The 24060-nt window shown below is 44.7% G+C and overlaps 1 protein-coding gene and 2 pseudogenes across 1 annotated transcript in view; 1 reads left to right on the top strand and 2 right to left on the bottom strand.

Annotated features, from left to right (window-relative positions):
• LOC132533722 (polycomb protein EED-like) overlaps positions 1-24060 on the bottom strand; it is a 385841-nt gene that overhangs the window by 126218 nt on the left and 235563 nt on the right.
• LOC132533990 (polycomb protein EED-like) overlaps positions 1-24060 on the bottom strand; it is a 474032-nt pseudogene that overhangs the window by 353986 nt on the left and 95986 nt on the right.
• LOC132533980 (NADP-dependent malic enzyme, mitochondrial-like) overlaps positions 12747-24060 on the top strand; it is a 37326-nt pseudogene continuing 26012 nt past the window's right edge.

Here is a 24060-nt window from a genome sequence, read left to right as displayed (position 1 = left end):
TCCTTGAGGTGTGGGAGTCTCTTTTCATAACCACTGTGTATCTCTCCCCCACTCTTCTTTATCTCTAGCTCAGGAGTGAGTGATTAAGCTAAAAATATTTACTTATAGGTAAAAAGCCCTCAGGCTACCATAGCCTACAGGGAAGAAAAAAGAGGTTTTGGACATGGATGTTTACAGTTCTGTTGGGCAGATCTTCACACTTTTTTTTTCTTTATTGGGGGAATTAATGGTTTACAATCACAGTAAAATACAGTAATTTGTACTGTGTAACATTCTCAGTTTTCCACATAGCAATTCAACCCCCTCTAGATCCTCTTCTACCATCATGTTGTAGGTCCTGGCCCTTGCCCCTACCCCACCCCAGATTCTTTTACTTTGGTACAATATTATTATTCAGTCTCTCTCTCTCTCTCTCTCTCTCTCTCTCTCTCTCTCTGATTTAATACTGATAGAAAAGATTGTGGGATAAGAAGGGCATAATTCACACAACTTTCACCATCAGCGTACCAAATTGCATCCCCTCCACTGGAAGCTCTCCCATACTTTATCTCTCTGGAAGTATGGACCAAAGATCTCCACGGGGCACAGAAGTTCTGGCTTTTGTAATTGCTTCTCCTCTGGACATGTTGACAGGTTGATCCATATCCCAAGACTGTCTCTAACTTTCCCGAGTGGGGTAGGGATCCAGGGAGGTGGAGGATCTTCACATTCTTGAAGGGGTGATCTAGCTTCCTGGAGCTTGATGTTTTCATGAGAGATACCTGCAACACTGCTCCACCACTTATGAAACTTCTCCCTTGAAGGTGGGGACCAGGGCCTTGAATCTATGTCCTCACTCATAGTAACCTGTGCACTCCAATGAGTATGTCATCACCAGCCACTACTAATGTTTTTGTTTGTTTGTTTTTTAAAGGATATAGCCAAAATGACCCATAGGGAGGCAGAGCCAGGCTGAGGTTTTCTGCAGAAACTGGAAGCCAGGTAATTCAGTTAAGACAGAGCCACATCTGGAAGTTTAGTCCCAGATCTCATCTTTTCCCTTGTGGATATTTCTAGGGCCTCTCTGTTTAGTGTCTGTAGTGCCTTCTCCTCACTTCCTCCTGTCCCTGGTCTGACATGCATTTTTCTCTTTTATCAGTGCCAGTTCATGTCATTTCCTCTGGAACCCTTCCCAGGCAGCTCTGCCCCAAATGTGGGCACTGTACCTCCACATTTCTCCATTGAATCTCCCTGTTTGTCTCACCACCCTGTTCACACCCTTGTTTTTTATCACACCCACCTTTATGGACTCCCCAAGGACAGTGACTGTTGAGTCTGTTGTTATGGCTCCAGGAGCCTGGGTTGGCGCTGTACATACAGCACAGCTTCCTCCTGGTGCTTGCTGAGGGAATAGTTCCTATAGCCCTGCAAGGACTCAGGCTTCTTCTCTCTGCCATGGGGGCTGTGATCCAGGCTTCTCCCACTGAGTGTCTACCTTTACTGCCCAGCTCCACCTCCTCTGCACTATGAGAACTCTCTCTACCAGGGACAGATCAGGAGAAGCAGAAGAAGAAAGCAGAGAGGAGTTGAGTGGTAGTGCCACGGGTTAAGCACATGAGTCGCAAATCACAAGGACTGGGTAAGATCCCGGTTCAAGCCCCCTGGCTCCCCTCCTGAAGGGGAGTGGCTTCACAAGCAGTGAAGGAGGTCTGCTAGTGTCCTTTCTATCTCCCCCTTCTCTCTCAATTTTTCTCTGTCTCTATCCAATAAAAAAATAAAAAATAAATAAATAAATAAAAAGAAAGCAGAGGGCTGGGAGACCATCACTAAGCACTTCCAGCATGTTGGGGGGGGCATGTTCAGATTATCCAAACCTAACTATTTTCAGTGCTTCTGTGAAGAATGAAGTGCAGACATCACCACCCCTGGGGACTGGCAGCAGGACTCTGTCTGAATTGCCTGTCATTGTCCCTTATCACCCACCAGCTTGCAGGGATGGTCAAGGACAATATTCAAAGGGGCCCGCCAGAGCATTTGCCAGAGAGACTGCAATAGATAGAAGAGGATTATCTACTAGCCTCTGGCTGGATTTGTTGTTTTTGTCCACTACCACCACCACCCCCAAAACAGAAAACAAAACATTCAGCAAATACAAAAGCCAGGACCCTTTTCAGCAGGAATGTGATCCTTACTCTTGGGCAGGCTGGAACTAGGATGCCACCAGCCATGCTCCTTGTTTTCCCAAGGCAGGGTTGGGTACTGCAGCCCAGATGCCACAACTGAGCACTTTGGAATCATGGGGTGTGATCCTGAGTCTGATGTTGGAAGGACTCTCCTGGAGGTGCTAAAAATGAAGTTTCTGGAAGGTGCTATACTCAAGATTCAGGCCCAGGAGATTGTCATCACATGTGTTTGAGTGTCTGGTCTCCTTGGTCTTAGTTTATCAATTACTTGATTGAGAGAGAGAGAGAGAGAGAGAAAGAGAGAGATTCTCTGTTGGACCCCCTTGAAAGGTTCCCTTGACTTCCAGCCCCACTGATGGCCCTGGTGGCAAAAACAAATAAAGAAATCTATACAAAACACAAAAAGATCAGTCCCATGCTGAGTCAGCCTTTCCCACCCATCCCCCAACTCCCCTTCAGCTTTGCAGAGTGCCCTGTTGTTTTTAAGAGCTGATTTCCAAAGCTAATGCTGTCTTTAAGAAGTCAATCCCATGGGCTCACCCCACAGTTTTCTCTGGAAATAAATTCAGAAACCCACTGACAAAGTCGTGGAAGAGTCCCCACTGCAGGAAATGGGATGACAAAGGACTGCATGTTCAGGGCCACTGACTGGACAGGCTAGAGAGGCTAGCCATTCTCATGACCCTGTGAGAAGATAGCAGGGCTGTGGTTTCCAGCCCTAGGCTTTCATTCCTCACAGAAGACAATTGCTGGGTCAGGCCCACTTAGTCTTCTGCATCAACAGCTGACTTTCTAGGGAGCTTGTGTGTGTGTGTGTGTGTGTGTGTGTGTGTGTGTGTGTGTGTGTGTGTGTGGAGGTGGGGTTTGAGAGAGAGGAGTGTGTGTCTCCCAGGCCCCTCCCTACAGAGAGAATTGAATTCTGAGAGTGCTGAAAAACAAGGGAAAAAAGTGAAGATAGTGGGGACTACAGGATAGTGCAGCAAGATAAGCACACATGGCTCAAAGCGCATGGACCAGCATGAAAATCCTGGTTTGAGCCCCTGGCTCCCCACCTGCAGGGGGGTGGCTTCACAAACAGTAAAGCAGGTCTAATAGTGTCTATCTTTCTCTCCCCACCTCTGTCTTCCCCTCCTCTCTCAATTTCTCTCTGTCCTATCCAACAACAGTAACAACAAAAATGACTAACAGCAAGGGCAACAAAACGGAAAAACTAGCCTCCAAGAGCAGTGGATATGTAGTGCAGGCACAGAGACCCAGCAATAACCCTGGAGACAAAAAAAAAAAAAAAAATGAAGACAACTGCCCAGGATGTGATGCAGTGGCTAGAGCACTGGAGTCTCAATGTTGAGGTCTCAAGTTCAATCACTGGCATCACATGTGCCAGCATGATACTCTAATACCTCTCTCTCTCTGTGTGTGTGTGTGTGTCTCCTCTCATAAATAAGTATGTCTCTAATAAAAAGAGTAAAGAAAAGTTGAGAGAGAGACAGTAGGGGAGTGGTCTTCAAGCTATATATACATATTTAAAGTTTTTATAAAATGAGAACACTGACAAGACCAAAGGATAAGAGAGCTACAATTCCATACAATTCCTGCCACTGAAACTCTATATCTCAGACACACCCCATAGCTTTCCTATTATTTATCCCTCTGGGAGCATGGACCCAGGGACATTATGGGATGCAGAAGGTAGAAGGTCTGGTTTCTGTAGTTGCTTCTCCACTGATCATGGGTATTGACAGGCCGATTCACACGCCCAGCCTGTCTCTCTCTTTCCCTAGTGAGGCAGGAATCTGCGGATGTGGGACTCCAGGACACATTGGTGGGGTCATCTGCCCTGAGAAGTCCAGTTGGCATAATGATAGCATCTGGAATCTGGTGGCTAAAAATGATATAAGATAGAAAACAGAGCAAATTGTTGACTAGTCATGAACCTAAAGGAAAGAATATTGTGGATGGAGGTCTGGGGTCTCCGTTTTGGAAAAAAGCTAGTAGGTCTATCCTAGGTACATTCCAAGGCGTCCATAAGCCAAGCAGTTCTTGCCTATACCTGACATCCAATATGTATGTGACCTATGCTATTGTCTGGGATTTTTAATAATGACTTGATCTTTGAAATATTAAATCTCCTTAAATCTTAGACCAGGGAGAACAAAAGCAACTGGTGATGTTCCTTTATAAGGTAGAGCTATAAGTAAATAATGTAAAAGGACATAAATTATGGTGAGGTCTTGTATGTTACCGCAATCCTAATAATGGGATTTTCAAAGTTAACCCAAGCTTTATTTTTATAAGAAGTATATTAATTCTGCTTCAGTCTCTGTTTACTGGATTGGAGGCATCTGGCTGGAACTCTACCACACTTGATCCAGATTCAGACAAACAAAATTGAAAGCCAGAGTGATGCAGACAACCCTCACACAGTGGCAGCAGGCAGGTCCAGGGGAAACCCAGAGTCAGGGGCTGGGGGCCCCTCAGAATGCTCTAGCTTCTTGATTCTCTTCATGTTAGAAAGACTTCTGAACTAGGAATATCAAAGGAGACCACCTGGGACCACAACAAGACAGGACTAGAACTACTTTGGAAACGCACCAAATCACCAGAGCATCCAGAGACCACAACTCTGTGCAGACCCCCAGCTCTATCCAGTTGAGAAACTTCTCCAAATGACAAGAAATATCAAAGATCACCTGAGACTGCAACAAGGTGAGACTGGGAGCCCACCAAGTCATTGGTGAGTGAAAACACATGTGGGACAGAGAGGAGCCTAAAGAGAGATTCCTGGCGCTAAAGGACATATCTATTCCTGAGTGGCTGTTAACAGTCTGGCAGTTTTCAGTTGAGGAGCCACATCCAGTCTGTTTTACCAACAAAATTCTGCTGAAGGGAGGAAAGGACACCGATAAAGACTCACCAAATGCAACTGTGAGTCTCCATTGCTACTGCCCTCAGAGGCTGGAGCAGCAGGGGCGAAGTCCTGTGCTGACATGGGGCAGGGAGGGGGGCAGAGAATTAACCAGGAAACTCAGGACAAGATCTACACCCTGGTGGTCTATTAGTGGGACCCTATAGTGGGAGCCTATCCACATTGTTCTCCTGATGAGAACATGGGGAATAATTGCCTCAGAACCTACAGACTATAAACAAGTCTTGTTTAGAAATTCACAGGGCCCAGCAGTACTGCCCAGCTTGACTCTGACTGCTAGCAGAGAAGCTAAACTGAGCCCAAAGCTTTGGATCCTTGGTGTGTCAGAGTCTCTTTGCATAACCACTGTGCTGTCTCTCCCCCCACCCAGCTTTATCTCTTGATCAGGGGTGAGTGATTAAGATAAAAAAACTAATTACAGGTAAAAATCCCTCAGGAGGGGACCAGGCGGTAGCGAACTGGGTTAAGCACACATGCTTAGACACATGTAAGGACCCTAGTAAGAACCTAGTAAGGACCCTAGTAAGAACCCCTGGCTCCCCACCTGCAGGGGGTGAATCACTTCACAAGTGGTAAAGCAGGTCTGCTGGTGTCTATCTTTCTCTCCCCCTCTCTGCATTCCCCTCTTCTCTCCATTTCTCTCTGTCCTATCCAAAATCAACTATATTAATAATAATAACCACAACAATGATAATACAAGGGCAACAAAAGTGGAAAAAAAAGTCTACACAAGCAGTGGATTTGTGGTGCAGGCACCAAGTCTCAGCAATAACCCTGGAGGCAAAAAATAAAAATAAAAATAAAAATAAAATCCCTCAGGCTACCAGAGCCTGCAGGGAAGAAAAAGAACAAAAGAGGCTTTAGTAGCCGCTGTGTTTCAACTCAGGGACTGAGATAACATTGAGAGAACTGTTACTTTCCACAACTGTGAACTCTTTAAGTACGTTACTTAGACACAAGTCAATCCAGGCAAGAGTGATCAGTGGACTGAAAAGTACTGAGAGAAGAACTTCATAACACATGATAATAATGGTTAAAACAAGGAGAAACATTGGAGAAATGAACCAGGACAAAAGTTTGGCGAAAAGACCCTAAAGGTTGAAGCACCGAACAATGAGGTCAACATCCAAATGTTAATTAAGGAGTTAATCACAGGAGTGAGGAAAGAGTTTCCAAGTATAATCATCAGAAATGCAGGAACAACAAATGAAACTCTAGAAGAAAACACTAACTATGTCTAGGTAATTAGAGAGCTGAAAGCTGAAATAGCTGAGCTAAGAACACGCTAAACATAGCTGAACAAGCTAAAACAGTATCAGAAAAGGATAACAAAATAGCTGAGCTACAGAAAATAACAGAAGGGAGAGAGAACAGAATAAATGTGGCAGAAAACAGAATTAGCAAGATTGAGAACAAATTAGAGACAACTAAGAAAGAAGTAAGGGATCTCAAAAAGAGATTAAGAGATACTGAAAAAAGCAACAGAGACCTTTGGGGTGACTTAAAAAGAAATAATATATGCATTATAGGCCAACAGAGGGAGAAAGAAAGGGAGAGGAAGAAATCATTCTACAGGACATAATAGATGAGAATTTCCTTAGTCTAGGCAACACCAAAAACGTAAAGGTTCAAGAAGCCCTGGTGAGACCTTTCCTTTCATAGTATTCTCTAATTCCATTCCAGGTGGTCCACTCCCCAATAAAGTCCCCAAACCTAGATATAGTCCAGGTCCCCTGAGATAGAGCATAGGTTCACATGTGCCCATACCCATAAACTAGGGGAAAAATATATACCTGAAAGCAGAAGTACACAAGAGCATCCAGGGAATACCCCCCAACACTTCATCTGCACTATTCCAGTCTTTAGGTCCATGATTGTTCAACAGTTTGTTTGGATTTGTATATTAACTCTCTTTTCAGCCACCAGGTTCCAGATGCCAGCAAGATGCTAACCAGACTTCCCTGGACAGACGACCTGATCAATATGTACTGGAGCTCTACTTCCTCAGAGCCCCACCCTACTAGGGAAAGAAAGAGGCAGACTGGGTGGATCGGTCAGTCAATGCCCATGTACAGCGGGGAAGCAATTACAGAAGCCAGTCCTTCCACCTTCTTCAACCCACAACAACCCTGGATCCATACTCCCAGAGAGATAGAAAATGGAATGGCTATCAGGGGAGGGGAGGGGATATGGAGATCGGGTTATGGGAACTGTGTGGAATTGTACCCCTCTTATTGTATGGTTTTGTTAATGTCTCCTTTCTTAAATAAAAATAAAAATAAAATAAAAAATAAAAAAGAAGCCCAGAGGGTCCCAAAGAGAATTGACACAGACTTAAAGACACCAAGACATATCATATTTAGAATGAAAAGTAATAAGTGTAAACAAAGGATATGGAAGGCTGCAAGAGAAAAACAAAGAGTCACCTACAGAGGAAAACCCATAAAATTAGCGGCAGATTTCTTCACACAAACACTACAGGGCCAGAAAGGAATGGCAAGATATCTATCGAGTACTCAGTGAGTAAGGCTTTCAACCAAGACTACTGTATCCTGCTAGCCTGTTAGTCAGATTAGGAGGCATAAAAACCTTCTCAAACAAGCAACAGTTAGAAGAATCAACTATCACCAAGCCTTCCCTGAAGTTCTGAAAGGTCTCCTATAAGCAATCAGATCACCTTAAACATGTCATATGTCAGAACACTCTAAAAATCTTCAAAAAGGGTGTTAAAATATCTTCATTCTATAATATTGATAAATGCCAGTGGCCTGAATTCACCTATTAAAAGGCACACAGTAGGAAGATGGGACCAGAAAACACAACCCACCCATATGTTGTCTGCAAGAGTCCCAAAACTCAACAAGACAAACACAGACTCAAAGTGAAAAAATGGAAAACTATCATATAAGCCACAAAAAAGGGGGGCAGGAATAGCTATTCTCATATCTGGCAAGATAGACCTTAAAATAAATAAAATTTAAAAAGATAGGGGTGGACATTACTTAGGGCTCAGAGGACCAGTCAATCAAGAGGATTTAATGATTATCAACGGGAGTCAGGTGGTAGCACAGTGGGTTAAACGCACGTGGCGCAAAGCAAGGACAGGTGTGAGGATCCCGGTTCAAGCCCCCGGTTCCCCACCTGCAGGGGAGTCGCTTCACAGGTGGTGAAGCAGGTCTGCAGGTGTCTGTATTTCTCTTCCCCTCTCTGTCTTCCCCTCCTCTCTCCAATTCTCTCTGTCCTATTCAACAATGATGACATCAATAACAATAACAACAATAACTACAAGAATAAACAAGGGCAACAAAAGGGAATAAATATTAAAATAAATAAATAAATAAATGATTAGCAACATCTATGCACCTTTTGAGAGGTCATCTAAATACATCAAACAGCAATATATCAGTAGCAGCACAGTAATAGTAACACCCCACTCTCTCAAATTGACACTTCATCCAGGCAAAAAATTAATAAAGAAAATGAGGGAGATAAGTTAAGAGATAGATAAACTAGCGCTATTGAACATTTTCAGAGTAAAACTGGTGATTTCACCATTTTCATCCCATCTTAGATGGAGCTTGAAGAAACCATGTTAAGTGAAATAAGTCAGAAACAGAAGGATGGATATGGGATGATCTCACTCACAGGCAGAAGTTTAAAAACAAGATCAGAAGAGAAAACACTAAGTAGACTTAGACTGGAGCTCATGTAATGCACCAAAGCAAAAGACTCTGGGGTGGGTGGGGAGAGTACAGATCCTGGTACAGGATTGCAGAGGATCCCATGGGGTTGTATTGCTGTGTGAAAAAATTAGAAATGTTATACATGTATAAACTATTGTTGACTGTAAAACATTAATCCCACAATAAAGAAATAAAAATAAAAAATTATAAAAAGAAATGCAATTTCTCCTCCTCCTCCCCAATTTCTCACATAGACTGCCCCCAGATCCCAGGCTTATCTTAGCTTACAAAAGATACAAGTTCTGCCTTCACATCATCTCAATGCTAAATTATGAGAGAAAGAATAGGATACTCCAATTGGAAGGAAGGACCACAGATCTTGGTGTGACATACTGGAGTGTGAGCTGGATGGTGGTGGAGACCCTGAGCTGGCAGACACTCCAAGGATGTCCACTACATTTACAATAGGGCATTTTTATTTCCGCCTATCCACAATGCATCTGAACACACAGAATACTTGGTGACTGCTGTTGAATGGGAATATCCATCAGAGGTACCTATGAAAGGGACTATTGGGGGCTGGATGGGTGGTGCAGCTCATAGAGTGCACATGTCCCTGTGCATGATGTCCCTGGTTCAAGATCCCAGTCCCCACCTATGAGGGGCAAGGAGGTTTCAGAAGTGGTGAAGCAGTACTACAAGTTTCTCTCTCTCTCTCTCTCTCTCTCTTTCTCTTCCTCCTCCACCTCCTCCTCTCCTGTTTTTCCTCCTCTTTATCTCTTCCTATAATACATTAAAATTTTTTTTAAGGATTCAGGCTTCACTGGGTTAAGTGCACATGGGGAAAAGCACGAGGACTAGCGTAAGGTTCCTGGTTCAAGCTCCCAGCTCCCCACCTGCAGGGGAGTCACTTCACAAGCAGTGAAGCAGGTATGCGGGTGTCTCTCTTTCTCTCCTCCTCTCTGTCTTCCCTTTCTCTCTCCATTTCTCTCTGTCCTATCCAACAACAACAAGAATAACTACAACAATAAAACAACAAGGACAACAAAAGGGAATAAATAAATATTTTTTAAAAAGTAAGGGTAAAAAAGTCCTGGGAGTGGTGTACAGGCACTAAACCACGGTGATAACCCTGGTTAAAAAAAAAAAAAAAAGATTGAGAAAGGGAGGGAGGGAGGGAGGGAGGGAGAGAGGGAGAGAGAATGTAAAAATCAATTGATTGAAATGCAGGTTAAGTTGTCTTTTTATTTATTTATTTATTTATTTATTTTTGTCTTCTGTGCAAGAACACTGTTCAGCTCAGGCTCAGGCATAAGAGTCTCTTTGCATAACCATTTTGTTATCTCTGCATAAGCTGTTATTTCTCTAACAATGCCCTGGTTGCTTGACTCTTGCCTGACTGGTCGCCTCAATAGCATATAATTAAAACTAACAATAATAGCAAAGAATCATACAGCACCTTAATAGGTCATATCCTGTCCTAAGTTCTTTGATTTTTGTCAATCCTTTCAAATGATATAATGCATACAATGATGATGACATAGTTCAGCAGACAAATGTCTTTTGCTCCTTTCTAATATACCTGGAAAAAAAACCAAATTCCATGAGGTGATGCTATTTGCAAAGTGGTATGGTCATTTACCCAGGTCACACTTGTCAGTGACACTGTGGTCAAGATTTCAGTGCAACAGCTAGAGAGTCAGTGCTTCAGAGCCAATGCCTGAAGGCTTCAAATACAAAGCTGGAAAACCACACTGGCTGGGCCACTTTACCGAGTTTGAAAAAAATATCCCTATCATGGGCTGATGATGGAGATCAAAGATAAATGCCAGAGGTCACAGATGCTACCCCAGCATTGCCATATGCCAGAGCTGAGCAGTGTTTTGGTGTTTTGGTGTTTGGGAGTCAAGAACAATAGGCTTACAAACAGACTCTTGGAAAGCAGGGAGCTGGCCACAGGGAATTCTGTTTAAGGAATGATTCACCAGCCTTTCAGAGCACTTCCTTTGTTTGGACAGGACACCATCCCAGCAGTGCCAAAGATTTCAGGGACAGACTCAACCTTTCTTTCCACATTGGTTCACAACCAACAGCTTTGCAAAACAAGTCATCTACAGGCAAAAAAATGAACAAAAAATAAATAAATCCTCATTCTCAAGTGCATTTGAACTGCCTGTGCTAACCATGTGACTTTGTAGTACTGTAGACAGAGATGAGCCTCAGTTTACTCTTCCATAAGTGCTGTCAGAACCCCTCTGTCCTGGTTGGGGTCAAATGGTCTGAATGGCAGGGGCCTGGGCACACCCAGTAGAGCACATACCACCATGAGCAAAGACCCTGCTTCAAGCCCCAGCCCCCACCTGCAGGGGGGAGCATCATGAGCAGTGAAGCAGTACTGCAGGTGTCTCTCTTTCCCCCTCTACTTCCCTGTTCCCTCTCAATTTCAGTCTGTATCATACACAAATAAATTTAAAATGAAACTGTAAAGCAGTACAAAGCTGCAAGGCAGCTTTTCACATCAGCAGGGAGATGTGGCAAAATCCTGCAGATACTTGCACACTGAGTTTTAATTTTACAAAACACTTAAATGAATAATAGAGAATATACGGTGTGGCAGTGGTGCAGTGGGTTAAGCACACAAGGTGCAAAATGCAAGGACCAGCATAAAGATCCTGGTTTGAGCCCACAACTTCCCACCTGCAGGAGGAGTCCCTTCACAAGCGGTGAAACAAGTCTGAGGTGTCTATATTTTTCTCCCTCTCTCTGTCTTCCCATTCTCTCTTGATTGCTCTCTGTCCTATCCAACAACAATAACAACAATAATAACAACAGTGATAAACAAAGGCAACAAAAGGGAAAAATAATGGAGAATATAAAATCAGTCTGCTTTTTGACAATTAAGTTCATGCTCTCTTTTCTTTCTTTCTTTCTTTCTTTCTTTCTTTCTTTCTTTCTTTCTTTCTTCTTTCCTAAAGTACATCTTTCCTTGTTAGTATAACTCTTTCTCTCTCTGTCTCTTTATGTCTTCATTCTCTCTTTTCTCCCTTCACCCTTTGCCATCAGTGTTATTGCTGAGGCTTCACAATCCCCAGTGGCCATTTTTTAATAGTGGTAAGACACAGAGAGAGGAGAGAGAGAAAGAAAAGGACAGATACCTGCAGCACTGTTTCACTGCTCCTAAAGTTCCCCTTCCCCATCCAATGCAAGTGGGGGCAGAATTTAAGCCTCTTGTGTACATAAGAGGCTTTCAAATGCTTCTGCTGTGCTAGCTGGACTTCAAATAGCACTGAACACCCAGGAGATGTTTAGTGGTATTGTAAGGGTAAAAGAAAGTTCACTTGGATAGTGTGCTGCTTTGCCATGTGCACAACCTGGATTCAAGCCCAGCCCCATCACACTGGAGGAAGCTTTGGGATTACGGTCTCTTTCCCTCTCTCCTTGCTTCTCTCTCTCTCTCGTAAAAATTATCATATTGGAGCCAGTGAAGCCCCCCAGCAACAGCAATACATAAATTATCATGTTTTTTTTGAGAAGTAGTGGAGCCCCAGTAATAACAAAAAAATAAATTAAAAACAAATGAAAGAGAGTGCCAATCTGTGTGTATCTTCTATCCTATTCCTCTCTCTCTCTCTCTCTCTCTATATATATATATATATATATATGTGTGTGTGTGTGTGTGTGTGTGTGTGTGTGTATTTCCTTTTTTTTCTGTAAAGCTAAAAGCTATATCAAGATCAACTAGGTACAACACAGTGATGACCCAAACCCCAGGCAGTTCACAAGCAGAGATGGTGCCCCAATTCCCAGGAGGAAGCTAGGGCACAGAGTAGACCCTGACTTACCTGTGCCAGGTGGTTGAGTCAGCAGAGCTGGAGTTCAAATGCAGCTCCAACTCCCCACCCCCACTCGGAATCTGCAGGGAATTCAGGGCTAGATGGTGGGGTTCTAGATACCCATGGGTCTGCCTCTCTTCCTCCTCTCCAGGGCATGGCCTTCATGCTAGAGGAGCAGCTGCAGCTGTGCATACATGGCTTGACCCCGCCCTGCTTCCGGAGCCAGGACGTGCAGCTGCTCCGTGTCATGAGGTCCTACGAGCGGCAGCAGAGTGACCTGGATAGATCAGTGGTGTCCTCTGGCCAACTGCTTTCTAATACACTCCTGCAGGCACCCCAAACCCAACCTGGCCCCCAGAGCAGTGCAGGTCCCCCTAAGGTTCTATCTGTTTGACTGGGAAGGATTCCATCCATGAAAACCCAGAAAGCCCCTTAAAAAGAGGTGGCATTTGAGTCAACCAGAGAGAAGCATGAATGAATGCCTTCATTGAACTGTGTGGATTTTCTGGTGGGACCCTCGGCTCCTGGAATGAGGAGAATGATGCTGTGTGGGGTGGAGGGAGAGAAGAGGGTTCCTTGCCTCCAGGATCCTACTGTCACATGTGATACTAGTGAAACCTGCCCCCAACAGGACAGATGGGGTTCTGGGGACATCAGTGATCAGAGTGGTAAATGGAATTGAAGCTTACTTCCAGCCACTCAGAGACTAAAGCTGAATCTTGAGACCAAAGCACAGCCTCAAGGACTAGAATCCTACTGGTCTTTGGACAGATAACTCAGCTAGGTAATCTCTGCCATGTGAGTCACCCAGGTTTGAGCCTGGCCCCCAATCACTGGACAAAGCTTCAGTGCTGTGGTCTCTCTCTCTTTCTCTCTCTCTCTCTCTCCCTCTCTCCCTCTTCCTCTCCCTCTGTCTCGAAAGACAGAAAGTCCACCTGATGGTTTTACCCTCTTGAAACAAACAAACAAAAAAATCAAGACCCTTTGTGAACTGAAGTCTAGGAGGAAGTTTTGAGACACTCTACTCCCAGAGGTAGGAAAATGCAAGGTGTTTGGCTTCTCTCTGCTTGCCCTAAATCAGGTTAAAATCTTTCCAGTCCTTCCCATGGCCATTCTTAAGGGAGGGGGAGGTGAAATGGGGTTTCCTGAATGTCATGTGTGAGTGTGTGTGAGTGTGTGTGTGTGTGTGTGTGTGTGTGTGTATGAAAGAGAGAGAGAGAGAGAGAGAGAGAGAGAGAGATTCAGACAGAGAAAGAGGGAGACACACCACAGCACCAGAGCTTTCCTGGTGCTCTATCACCCTCCTGTGTGGTGCTGGGACTCCAACCTGGGCCACATACATGTCAAGGCAAGTCCTCCCCAACCAGTGAGATATTTCTCTAGCCCCTTCCTCTATTTCTACCTACCTAGAAGGAGCGAGTGCGTCAGGTAGTGGATTTCATGGACTCTATCTCTGATTTCCAAGTTCAAGTGACAATAATGCAAATATCTTTTCATGTCAAAGCTGGCATGTGACAGCATCCAGCTTTCAGGAAGGGAAATGTTTGCTGCCTACATGAATCCACCATCCTGACCACCATTTTTTATAATGAGTGACAAGTAAGAGAAGGAAAATAAGGGAGATATCTGCAGCACTGCTACACCACGTGGAAAGCTTCCCCTTCAGGTGGGGGCAAGAGAGTCAATCCTGGACCCTCACAAATGGGGATGGGATGAGCCACCACCAGAGCCCTCAGCCTGGTTCTTGTCTTCCTTCCTGAGGTACATCATCCCCATGACGCTCCAGAATCAGAATGAGAAGCTCTTCTACCGGGTGCTGACGTCTGATGTGGAGGGTTCATGCCCATTGTGTACATGCCCACCATGGGGCTGGCCTGTCAACACTATGGCCTGACCTACCGGAGGCCACAGTGGGTCCTGGGGATAGTAGTAGAGGTGGAGACATCTCCTGGATAGGACCCCATTCCTTCTGCTGGCTTTGGCCACTGGACTTCTACTTGCCAACTCCTGATGTTAAAAATAGTTCTTATTTTCTTTTCACCATGCCTGGGGCTTCTCCTCTCCATGCCACCTTTTTCAGAGAGAGAGACAGACAGAGACAGAGAGAGACCACAGCATTGAAGCATTGTCCAATATGTTGGGGAACAAAATTGACCCTGGGCCACATACAGTACAGGGCAAAGCAGCTCACTATCCAGGTGAGCTCTCTTGCTAGCCCAAGACATCTACTTTTCAGCACTACCCAATAAATAAAGAAAGAAATAAAAGGGAACAAGGAAATAAACAAATTTGACAGCACTGACTATACTAAATGCATCACATCCCAAAGACAACGTCTCTATGGAACTGTGGGCTGCATCTGCAAAACCCCACCACCTCCTCGGCTGATGGAGGCAAGGGTTGGGGGACCACTGGAGGCCCATGGAGGTACCAAGGGCCAGGCATGGTCGTGTGGAGACACGAACTTCTGGGAGTACTTCAGAGAGACAACTCAATTTTATTGGGGTGATAACAGGTATATATATATATATATATATATATATATATATGGTTAGAAAAGGAAGAAAAGGATTTGGGCGGTAGCACAGCAGGTTAAGTGCAGGTGGTACAAAGACAAGGACCAGCATAAGGATCCTGGTTTGAGCCCCTGGCTCCCCACCTGCTCACAGGGGAGTTTCTTCACAAGCAGTGAAGCAGGTCTGCAGGTGTCTGTCTTTCTCTCCCCTTTTCTGTCTTCCCCTCCTCTCTCCATTTCTCTCTGTCCTATCCAATAATGATGACAACAGTAATAACTACAACAACAACAACAAACCAACAAGGACAACAAAAGGGAATAAATAAACAAATAGAAAAAACAAAGAAATAAAAGTGGCAAAAAAGGGAGAGAACTAATAGAAGAGGATCACTCCAAATAAGGACTATTGGGGAAAGGCCCATTGCTAGTATGCTGAACAAAGTGGCTAGTAAAGGAATTTATGATCAGGCTGGTCCTGGAGAGTAGGGCTAATCTTATCTCTGGCCAGGGGGAGGGCTTCTTTTATTGCAGGTCAGTGGTCCATTCAGCTTCTTGTAAGCTGAGGCTGGAAGCACATGCTGATCTCTTTGTAGAGGGAACCTGGGGTTCAACCCCCTCAAGGCTTAAGGACCACTCTCCACATGGAAGTAACAAGTTGAGATGAGAAAGTTTTGACAAAAGCACTGCAGAGCTCCCCCAGCCCTGACTAAGATCTGACCGGCAAGTGCCTCATTCAGAGCTGTGTTGCTGTCTGTTTTTCTCCCCGTATCTCCCTCTCACCTCCCCACTGCCTGTTTCCTGGTCATTTCTGAAGGAAGGGAGGTGAGCTTGCCTGCCTGCTGGGTGTCACTGATGGATCACTGAATGTTTGGATTCCAAAGACAAGAGTTCTCAGGCTGACTCAAAGAGCCAAACACCCTCCTTTGTGTTTCACTCTAATTTCACTTCAAATGTGATTTTATTAGGGTGGGGCAAGAGGGGACAGGGGTTCCAACTTCTTTCAGAAACAAAGATTTCCAGGAACATTTCCTAAAGCGATCCTTCATGGGGGGTTTGTGTGTGGGGGGGTTGTTTTCATAGTGTATTCATGCCCCTGCCAACGGGACATGAACATGGGCTAGGAACCCAAGAACCTGAAATGAAAGGAACAGGAGACACAAGGAATGACAGCAAGACAGGATTCTGATCAAGCTGCAAAATTTTATTGTGTGCACAGGCATTATAAGGCTTTGGGGAAGGGGAAAGTACTGGAGGAGGAGGAGGAGGGGGAGCAATCATCAGGGTGGAATGTTCCTTGCAACATACAATAGCCGAAACCATGTTTGTTACCACAACTATGTGGTGTGTCACTTGCTTTCTGATAAATGGCCTACCTGAGGGGAAATTGCCTGCCCGTGGGGGAAATGAAAACTTGTCTTGAGGGCTTCCATTGTTTCAAAGCTTCTCAAGCAGAGAATGGCTCCTGGCATCTCCTCCCTTTGTTACAATTTAACTGAGGCAGGCAATCATGGGTGAGGTATAGAGACCTTAACAGCAGTTTTGGTGGGCATTAACCAGAGGGAAGAAGTATTGACCTGATTCCTCCTGTGGGGTGAATGTAAAACCAGTCTTCCCGCATCTTATAAGGCTCTTGGTGTCTTTTTGGGGAGGGGAGGCAGAGCCAAAGTTTTCAGGGTGTAGACAACTTCAAGGCAGAAGTTTTTTCTTGCTGACACCAACCTCCATGCAAATCAGGTTTGCTTCACGGGGGACTCAGAGGTGGACTATAGGGTCCTCCCCCTGAAGTGCTTTGCCTTTCACCCCTTCCTGGTGCCCTTTCCCTGCCAAGGTTGGATGTCTCAATTTATAATTCTGAGTTTTATGCCCTCCGAAAAGGAGGTCTGTCACCCTCAGGTTCAGCCAAGCCTCTGTCAGCCAAATCAAACCTATCATAATGTATTTGTAACGGTTTTGATGACAAGGAGTCAATTTGCCATTTTATAAAATCAGTAATCTTATTAAAAATAAAGGGTCCTAAGGTAATCATTAACAAAAGACTAATCAGGGGTCCCACGACTGAAGGCAGCCAAGAAGGGGGAATTTATCCATGATTGTGCAGAGGAAGGGTCATATCTATTTCTCAAATCTCAACTAAGTGTTTGTAGGTTTTTAACATTTTGTTCTATAATTCCTGATTCATTAATATAAAAACAACATTATTCTTGTAAAGCTAAGCAGGTTGCTCCCTTTTCTGCTGTGAGAAGGTCAAGGACTCGTCTGTTCTGTAAGTAACCTTTGTCAGAGATGTGATCTGTCTCTGTAGTGACTCTAGACTGTTTGTGGTGGAATCTATGACTTGTTGTAATTTGTCAGAAAAGTCATGGGAGAAGTAAATAGAATGTCCTACTGCCCCACCAACTATGCCAGTAGAGGTAGCTAAACCTATGCCAACTATCAATGGGAGGAAAACAGATCTTTTATGAGTGGAGTGTAGGAGCCATGCAAACTCATCAGGTTCATATAAAGTGAGTTGGGGGACTATAGCTACCATGAGGCAGGGCCCAAGGGTAGTGGTATTTATGCTAGTCAGAAGTGTCCCACAGCACCAGAAGTAAGCTAATTGTGGTGCTTCATGGACAGTGCTTACAGAAACATTATGGGTGCAAGTGAAATTAACAGGGCCAGTGTTGTTGGTATAAAGGAATACCAGTATAAATGAATTGCCTATGTGTTCTAGAAAAAGTGGGACTGAGGAGACGGAGGGATGGGGCCCCATAGGGGGTTCATTTGTGGTTGCATCTAGAAAAGTTGGCAGTGTGTTGTTTAAAGGTTCTGCTGCAAGAATGGGTAGTGAAAGGGATGCACATAGCAAGCAATGGGAAATGTTGAGAAAAATCTGAGAATAACTTAAAAGGTTAATTGCATATTGGAGATATAGGGGCCAAGTAGCCCATTTTTTAGTGACTTCCATGGCCGAATTTGTTTGGAAAGCCGAATGGAGCTTATTCTCTGTTTCTATAATGACTTGATTTACTTGTTCTCTATGCTTGGCCAATGCCAATTGTCTGGAGAAATGTATAGTTACTGTAGGATATGTGGAGTATCCATTATTATATAATTTACCTGTAACTCCCTCTTGCCAATGGGTATCCCAGGGATCAGAAATCTGAATAGTAAACTGGGACCCTTGTAATCTGAGACTACTGGGCTTTCCTGTTTTGGTTCTTGGCAAGTGGGCATCATGGAGAATGCAGGACCAATAGCGGCAGCCTCCACAAGTGGAAACATCAGTAAGGCATCTGCTCCGGTCCTTATTATCAAAAAGAAAGCAGGCATAAGGCCGATGGGTGCTAGATATAGTCTTGGGAGAAATATTAATGACAACAGTCTCCCGGAAACCTTTAGGAGGATAGCGTGCTGTGCCAATGTTTTGGACTGTAGTGTGAGAGTCTTTGGTTTGTGTCTCTCTAACCTGGAATTCCCACTGATAAACAAGGGCTGTACAAGTGGGAATGGCCAATATTAGGGGCATGTAGAGAAGACAAGGAAGCATCACACGGTTGGACTTCTTTGGAACCATCTTCAGATTTTAGTGTTGTTTTCCTGAAAGACAAAAGAAGAAAAAAGGGCCTCAGGAACTCACATTCTTGGGCACGGAATACATTAGTAATTCTTGGGGCTTTAGTGAAGTGTATCAACACTGTTTTTAGGAAGAGCAGGGCAATCTCCCCTTGCGGGTGAGATTCCATTGACTTGTCTAACAAGCCTTTCAGGAAGCCACGTAGGAGCTCCTTCATTTTGATCATATATGCAGGCCGAGCCACGTCCCCAGATGAGGACAGGGTCAGGACCTTTCCATTGTGAGGGGGTCATACCACCTGAACATGGCTTGTCTATTATGGGTCTCAGGATGCCAGACATGGTTAGCAGCAGATCTTTCTTGTGCATCCAGATTGAGAAAATTAAGAACAAAAAGAGCATGGTTGAGGCTATTACGTGGCACTCCACGAGTTTCATAGATGGAAGTCTTTTTGAGTTTATGTAGAGTTGCCTTAAGCATTTGGTAGGGTTCCCATCAATACGTAGGCTGCAGTTCCATTAACAGAGCCGTCAGTAAATACCAAGGAGGCCTTATTAAGAGGCTGGGTAGCTGTTATCTTGGAGAATACAAAGGGATGCACAGCAGCAAATTGTAGCAGGGGACTGTTGGGATAATTATTATCAGTGGTGCCTGAGAAGGAGGCACATGCAATAGGCCAGTCATCAGAGGCTTGGAGCAACCAATCAAGCTGATTTTTAGTGTAGGGTAAGATAAGAGAGTCAGGATCTTTTCCAAAATATTGACGGCTCAGTTTTCGTGCTTTTATAATCAGCTGTGCAACCAGGAATGGATATGTGGCAAGCACCTTTTGAGGGGAAGCAGGCAGATGAACCCATAGTAGGGGGTGCCCCTTATCTTTGGCTTTAAGTGAGTTTTTCCAGAAAACACCAGTGGGTGTATGAGAAGTGGAACAGATAACAAAATAGCAGGGGTGTATTATAGTCAATTTGAAAAACAGTCTGCTCTTGTATAGTGCGGTTTAAGGAAGCTTGGGCTTCAGCGGAGAGCTTTCTGGGAGACAATGGGTTTGGGTCACCGTTAAGGACTTCATTTAGGGGGAGCAGGGAATGAGTGGGCAATTTTAAATATGATTTAAGCCATTGAATATCACCTAGAAGTTTTTGGAAGTCATTTAAGGTCTGTAAATGGGAGGTGCATAGTTGAATTTGAGAGGTTAGCATGCGATGGTGAAGCAATCCATATCCCAAATAAGTATAAGGGTCAGCTATTTGTACTTTATTGGGGGCAACTTGAAGTCCTCTATTTGAAAGGCTGGCTGTCAGGTCTTCTAGGCATTGAAACAGGCTGTCCTTTTGGTCAGCAGCCAAAAGTATATCATCCATATAATGTAGAATATATATGGAAGGCCATTTTTGTCTAATTGGAGCAACAGCCTCATCAACAAATTTTGGACAAAGGGTATGGGTATTGGCCATGCCTTGTGGTAATACTTTCCATTGATAACGGGGCATAGGGCCCTGAAAATTTATTTGGGTTATGCTGAAGGCAAAATGGGGCCTGTCATCAGGGTGTAAGGGAATAGTGAAGAAACAATCTTTGAGATCAATAACTATTTTAAGATAGCCAGAGGGGATTGCTACAGGGGAGGGTAGACCTGGTTGAAGGGTCCCCATAGGGAACATTACTTTGGTAATAGCTCTTAAATCTTGTAATAATCGCCATTTTCCTGATTTCTTTTTTATGACAAAAATTGGGATATTCCACGGGGAGGTAGTTGGCTCTATGTGACCTACAGCAAGCTGCTCCTGCACTAGCGTCAGTGTTGCTTTGGCTTTTTCTTGTGTTAAAGGCCATTGATCAACCCATACGGGGACACTTGTTTTCCAGGCAATTTTTTCTGCTTGGGGTGCAGGCATGTCAACGGCCATTAGGAAAAAGGCAGAGGGGGAGGGATACCCAGCCCAGACTGATCTGTCCTTTGGATGACTGTAAGGGGTTCTCTAATTCCTTGAGAGTTTTTTTACAAATCCACTTCCCGGGAGAAAACCTTGATTTAACATCTGCTGGGACACCTTTTCGTTGGGGCTGCACATAATGACATTCATTTGAGATAGAATATCACGGCCCCAGAGATTAACTGGCAGCCCAGGGATAACAAATGGAGTAACAGAGCCAGTATCGCCCTCTTCATCTGACCAAGTAAGAGCCTGGGAGCTGACTTTGGGGTCAGTGGACTGGCCTATGCCTTTTAAGTGGGTGTGAGAGGCCGTTAAGGGCCAAGTGTGTGGCCAGTCTTTTTCAGAAATGACTGTGGCATCAGCCCCTGTGTCTATAATATCAGTAAAAGGTTTGCCATTTAAAAATAGTTTTAAGGAGGGGTGGTCGAGAGAAACCTGTTGGACCCAATATGCGTCTGAGAATCCAGGGGGGGTCATCGAGATGGGACTGTTTATGGAAATTACTATTAAGGTGCTGTAAGGGAAGTAATATTAGTTGTGCTAAATGCTCACCGGGTGGAATGACCTGTGTGCCTTCTTGAGAGGAGGCGATAACTTTAATTTCTCCAGTGAAGTCATTGTCAACAACTCCGGGGACCACATGTAGACCTTGGAGGGTGGAACTAGCTTTTCCTAGTATTAGGCCAGACAAATTTTGAGGGAGGGGGCCAAAGACTGCAGTATTTATGGTCAGAGGGCCTGTATCAGGGGTTAATACTGTGAGGGAGGTGGCACAGAGGTCCAGTCCTGCGCTGCAAGCGGTGGCTCTCCAGAGACTAGAGACCGATCTGCTGAGGCATTGGGAGTTGGCTGGGGAGGGGGAAGCAGCTGGGCTGGAGCCTGAGGGACAAACCTGATAGCCCCAGGGGTTGTCCTTTGTGTGGGGGCCAGGTGCCAGCCCCGCAGGAAGTTTCCCAACGGTCGGGGGTTTAAGAATTGGCCCTGGATGTTACTTCTAGATCTACATTCAGAGGCCCAGTGCTTGCCTCTTTGGCAGCGCAGACAAACTGTTGCTGGAGGAGGGTGCCCCAATACAGGAGGTTGGGCTTGGGCGGTGGCCATACACTCTCTGATAAAATGACCAGGCTGTTTGCAGTTAAAGCAGGTCTTGTTTTGTTGGCCGGCGCCTGCAGAAAAATTGTTGTTACGGAGGGTGACACCAATGGCAAGCCCAAGAGCATGTGTAGTGCCGATGCCAGAGCAAAGCTTAACATAATTAGCAAGAGTGCCACGCTTGTGAAGACAGATGGCATCTTGACAAGCGGGATTAGCATTTTCAAAAGACAAATGTTTAACACAAGGATTATCAGTTTCATCACCTCTGAAAAGCCTTTCTGCTTTTGATTTAGCCTCATTTAAGCGGCTAATAAAATCACTATAGGGCTCTCTGGGCCTTGTCAGGCGCTTTCATGCTTTTAAGCCAGCCTGTTGTATCTGGGTGAGCAAGCCGGGTGGGAAACGGGCTTGAACCTCGTTGGAATTATAGGGGCTCTCACCTACGAGTTTTTTAAGAGTCCAAGTCTTTGAGGAATCTTTTTTTCTCATTGCCCTGAGCCAGGTCCCTACAGTTTTCTATAAACTCAATTTTCCAGGAGACATAATCGCCTCCATTAAGAGCAGTGCGAGCCAGCCGATTCCAGTCATTGGGAGTGAGCCATTTATCACTAAATCCTTCTAACAAAGCTACAGTAAAAGGAGCGGTCGGACCATAGTTAGCAACCACCCCTTTAAATTTTTCTAAGTATTTAAAATTTAGATTTTTATGTTTTTGAGAACAATTATCATCATTATCATCATCTGAACTTGATTGGGCTTTGTCATTTTTAGTTTTAGAGGGGGTGGAAGATTGTGGGAGATTATTGTCGCTATCAACATCTGAATCTGGAGGTTCTTCAGGGTCTTCTATTTGTATAGAAACCTTATGTGCAGGGTCAGTTTGAGTCTGGCTCCGAGTGACAGGGAAAGCCAAAACTGGTTTTGATTTGGATGATTTAGTTTTAGGGATTGGGCTTAGGTTTTTTGGTGAGGCTAAAAATGTAAGTTCTGTAACTGCAGCTATTTCTTTCATTAATTGAAGCTGCTCTCTCCAGTCAGCAAGGACCTTGTGGAGGGTGGAAATTCCTGTAAGGGCTCCTGAGCGTGCCTGCCTGATGGAAGGATCATCAAGGAGGGGGTCAGGCTGGAGAGCAGGGGCATGAATGTAAGGAGGGGGATTAAAGGGAAGAGGACACCAATCAGGATTGTGGTATTTGGCAGCCTCTCTTTCTAGCGAAGCCTCCTCCTCCACGGGAAGTGCTTCAGGAGGGGGGGGGGGTTTGTAAAACTGGATAGAGGCGGGGGAAAGATTGCAGGGTTTTATTCTCATGTGAATTAGCAATACGAGGGTCAATGGAGGTAACTTTAGTGAGTGAGGTGGAACCTGTAGGCAGGGGGACAGGGTCTTTATTTTGGCCGGATACGGGGGGATCAAGGTCAACAATTACAGAAGGGCACTGGGATGGGGTCTTTGTCCTGGAGGGCAGGCAAGAAAGTTGCCGGAGGACCTTTTCACCCTCTGTAATGAGGCTTTTAATATCAGGGTGATTATTATAAATTTTTTAAGATATCATTAATTAAATTCCAATAGGAAAAGGCTGAAACAGGGACATTTTCAGGACCAGAAGATTGATAGTAGTCATTAAGACAATCACCAATTCTCCTCCAACGCCTCTCATCAATAGTGCCTTCCTGGGGAAACCAGGGGCAAATATCTCCAATATAGTCTAAAAACTTCTTTAAATCTTTCTTTTTAACCCTTGTTCCTCGTGTCTTGAAAGACTCCTTGAGTCCATTAATAAATAAATCCTGTTTGCTAAATGCCTGTCCCATGGTAATGCTTACCTTGTGCCTCTGTGACACTCCTTCAGACCTGACTCACGGCCGGGCAGCTCCATGGTGATCTATGCGAGCCTGTGCATTACCTCCTCGGGCCACGGTGGCTCAGTGAATTTCGGATAGCAACAGCATTCCAAGGTCCAGAAGGCTTCTTCACCCCATGTTCAGGCGCCAGATGCCCCAGCCAGCGGGGTGTGAATAGGGGCTAGGAACCCAAGAACCTGAAATGAAAGGAACAGGAGACACAAGGAATGACAGCAAGACAGGATTCTGATCAAGCTGCAAAATTTTATTGTGTTCACAGGCATTATAAGGCTTTGGGGAAGGGGGAAGTACTGGAGGAGGAAGAGGAGGGGGAGCAATCATCAGGGTGGAATGTTCCTTGCAACATACAATAGCCGAAACCATGTTTGTTACCACAACTATGTGGTGTGTCACTTGCTTTCTGATAAATGGCCTACCTGAGGGGAAATGGCCTGCCCGTGGGGGAAATGAAAACTTGTCTTGAGGGCTTCCATTGTTTCAAAGC

The sequence above is a fragment of the Erinaceus europaeus genome, chromosome 17, assembly GCF_950295315.1.
Source record: "Erinaceus europaeus chromosome 17, mEriEur2.1, whole genome shotgun sequence".
Classification (NCBI taxonomy): domain Eukaryota; kingdom Metazoa; phylum Chordata; class Mammalia; order Eulipotyphla; family Erinaceidae; genus Erinaceus; species Erinaceus europaeus.
The sequence above is the reverse complement of the archived record's forward strand: the minus strand, read 5'-3'. Positions and strand labels throughout refer to the sequence as shown.